Genomic DNA, 4262 nt, shown 5'->3' on the forward strand with positions numbered 1-4262 from the left:
ATGGACTCTACTAAACCCGCCCAGAATCGCGAGACCTATGTAACCTGGCTCTGATACCAACTTGTCAACCGACCCAAAATCTAACCCTTGTCGTGTGGCCCTATCGTGTTTTACAAGGCAACGCCTATTCCAAAAATTACCTACTAATCTTGATTATAAGAATTATAATAAAACATTTCCAATAATTTAATTCCTTGATTAAAACTAAACCAACTCTTAAATATAAATAATATAAAATACAAAACGACAGTCCGAACATCGGGTGTCAACTAAGTCATGAGCAATCTTAAAAACTATGAAAAACTTTTTTAAGATATATAACTTTCTAAAAGAATTAAATGATAAAAGGGATAACAAGGTCCTCCGGACGCTGGCAAGTACCTGCAATCTCTACAGATAGCCAGCCTGAACTCAACGTACTCACCTGGATCTGTACATAAAGGCAGGATTAGTATGAGTACAACCACCTCAGTAGTAACAGAAATAACTAAGGAATTGAGCAGTAGTGACGAGCTGAGCAAAACATCCCAATTATTTATTTTTCACAATTTTAAAAAATAACAGGAATAAACAGGTAAATTCCATAACTCAGTAAATGCAACAAAGAAATTTAACAGATAAATGCAGCAACAGCAAAAGTAAATGCAACCTCACAGCAATCTCACTCCATCACTCAGCACTCGCACTCAGCACTCAACACTCAACACTCACTACACTCAACACTCAATACACTCAACACTCTGCGCTCAGTGGGGTGTGTATAGACTTCGGAGGGGCTCCCAAAGCCATGCGCTAAGCACGGACAACTGACGTGCCATCATATCAATACCTGGATCCACACACGTCGACTCAACGTGCTACGCGGATAACTCACGCGCTATTGTATCAATATCTGGACCCGCACGGTCAACTCACGTGCCTACCCGGACAACTCACGCGCTATGGTATTAATATCCTCACAACCAGGTCCTCGGCCTCACTCAGTCATGTACCTCACTAGCCTCACCATCATCAACAAATAAGGGAATACAGCCCACATCAAGATCATAGCATATTAGCAAATAATAGAGACTGAGGTAAACATGTACAATAATTTCTATGACTGAGTACAAATATAGTGAGCATGAATAAAGCCTAAACATGATCTCTAACATGAGGCAAACAATTTCAACAACAAGTAAACATATAACCACAGATAATAGCCATTAGGCCTCACACCGTCACGTCCGGACGGACCAAGTCTTAATCCCTCGCGATGCACACCCACACGCCCGTCACCTAGCATGGGTATCACCACCAAACAATAACATATATTCAATTTCTCCGGGTTTATACCCTCAAAGCCAGAGTAAAACTGTTGACTTACTCTCAACAGCGTAAAATCCTACTCCGGGATGTCCTCGCTCCCTCGACTCGGTCTCCAAAAGCTTCGAATCTAACCATAATCAGAATACTTACTACAACATAGTCTAAAGAATCGAATTATACAAGAAAAACTACATAAACATGCCAAAAATCCGGAAAGAAATCGGCCAAAACTCGGCCCCCGGCCCACGTCTTGGATTCAGTCAAAAATGGCAGAATAATAATCCTCGCCTCTCTCGATTCTAACCATATAAAATTTATCAAAATCGGACTCCGTTTGGTCCCTCAAATCCTCACTTAAAACTCTCCAAAACTCAAGCCCTAACTCCCTCAATTTCACTTTGAAATCATCAATCAAATCGCAAAAACGAAGATAGATTCATAAAATATAACCAAAATCGAGTAGAGAGCACTTACCCCAATCCATATGATGAAAATCGCCTCCAAAATCGCCCAAATCCGAGCTCCCCAACTCAAAATATGACCGAACGAACAAACCCTTATTTTGTATATTTTCCTACCAGCTATTCTGCCTCGTTTCTCGTGCCAAACGATCCCGGCACTCGTATTTTATGTCTCCAATGGATTCCTAGTGAAATTCTAGTCAAGATAGGCTTTTGAATCACTCAATTTGACCTTATAACAAAGGAGATATGTAGGTTTTTAATATTTGCAAATAGTGCAGATTTTTAAATACGTCGTAAGTGACAATTTCGTAATAAATCTGAAAAATCTGGCAATCTAATTCTTAGTAAAATGACCATAAAATCCTCATACGATGTCCAAATTCGTCGATTCTTTTTGATACAGGTCCGTAATTACAATACGGATCGAATTCTTCAATCAAAAAAGAAATTGGAGCTCATTTGTTCAATATGATATCATTTATGCTTGAAGAAACGACGTCGAAACATAAGAAAAACGAGCGCAACACAACTCAAACCAATCCGAAACTCACCCGAGACCCTCGGGACCTCAACCAATAATTCCAACAAGTCATATATCACTACCCGAACTTAGTCGAACCTCCGGAACACCCAAAATAACACCAAAATACCAAATCAACCTCGAATTCAAGCCTAAGACTTTTAAACTTCCAACTTTTTTCAATTCAAGCCTAATTCTACCACGGACCTCCAAATTATATTCCGGACATAGTCCTAAGTCTAAAATCAACCAACGAAGCTAATCGAATCATAAAAATCGAAATCGAAATTCGTTTACTCATAAGTCAACTTCCAGTTGACTTTTCTAACTTAGCTTTCTAACTAAGAGACTAAATGATCATTTCACTCCAAAACTACTCTGAACCCAAACCTACCAACTCGATATAACTCAACACAGCTGAACACATACAGAAATAGAAATGAGAGAACGGGGCTACAACTCTTAGAACGACTAACCGGGTCGTTACACATAAACAGAAGATAATAACAATTCACATGGGGAATAAAGAATATAGACACCCCTAGTATTTTTATGGATAGAGTAATTTATAGAAATTGTGCGTTTGCTCGTTTCTTCTTTATAATTTGGACCATGCCAAAAGAAAGAAGGGATGGCCTTAACAAACCTGGAGTAGGGAAAAATCCGTATAATATTCCGTTGGAAAACCTTCGTTGATTGAACTTAGAACTGAAAAAAAGAAATCGGATTAAGCTTCTGGTTTTTGAATTTCTTGAACGAAATTTGCTTCTGCTTCTTTGAAATTCTTTGAACGAAATTTTGCTTCTGATTCTTTGAGATTCCTTGAACGAAATTTGCTTCTGATTCTTTGAAATTATTTGAAGGAAATTAGCTTCTTTGAAACTTTTTGGAATATCAAACCAAGAAAGATAGGTTTGCTTTAGAATGGATAACGTTTTTGGTTCTCATTTTGTTCAATATGGAAATGTAACAAGACTTGTATAAGTCTTGTTTTGTTAATCATTAATTCCCACTTAAGCTTAGGTAGCCACCTAGGCATAAATGACTACTTAGACATTTCTTGATTTGTGGCTTCTTGCCACGTCTAATTTATTAATTTCTATCCACTTATTAGTTAACTGGGTAATGTCCAGTTACCCGGTAATTAATCAATTACTCGTATAATTAAGAATTATCTCAATTTACCTAAAAATACTACTCATTTTTAATATACTTTATACATCACTTTATCACGGCCATATGGTAACTTGCATGGTACTAGTTCATAATTATCGGGTATTATCGCTCGACCCGTATTTTTTCCCAAATTGGCCACTATCAACGAAACTCGTTTTCTTTAATTCGTGTACCCCTTACCTTTTATGACACTTATTTATCGCTTGTCATAAATAGCGTAAATACGTTAACCTCAAGACAATCTCACCCCCGAGTCTGCGTCAATTAACTGAAGACGAAACTTTTAGCGTATGAAAATGCGAGATGTAACAGTACTGATTTGGTAAAGGATACTTTAGAAAAGGTAAAGTTGATTCAGGAGCTACTTCGCACAGCACAGTCCAGACAGAAGAGTTACGCGGATCAATAGGCGCGTGATGTATCATTTATGGTAGGCGAGAAGGTTCTCTTGAAAGTCTTGCCAATGAAGGGTATTATAAGATTCGGGAAGAAGGGCAAGCTGAGCCCAAGGTTTATAGGCCCATTTGAGGCATTGAGACGAGTTGGGGAGGTTGCTTATGAGCTTGCTTTACCTCCCAGCCTATCAGGAGTTCATCCGGTGTTTCACGTGTCTATGCTCCGGAGGTACCACGCCGACTTGTCACATGTTTTAGACTTTAGGACTATTCAATTAGATGAGAGCCTGGGTTATGAGGAGGAGTCAATTGCCATTGTTGCTAGACAGGATCGCCAGTTGAGGTCTAAAAGGATTTTCGTGGTAAAGGTTCTGTGGAGGGGCCAACCAGTCGAGGAGG

This window comes from Nicotiana attenuata, unplaced genomic scaffold, assembly GCF_001879085.1.
Source record: "Nicotiana attenuata strain UT unplaced genomic scaffold, NIATTr2, whole genome shotgun sequence".
Lineage (NCBI taxonomy): Eukaryota > Viridiplantae > Streptophyta > Magnoliopsida > Solanales > Solanaceae > Nicotiana > Nicotiana attenuata.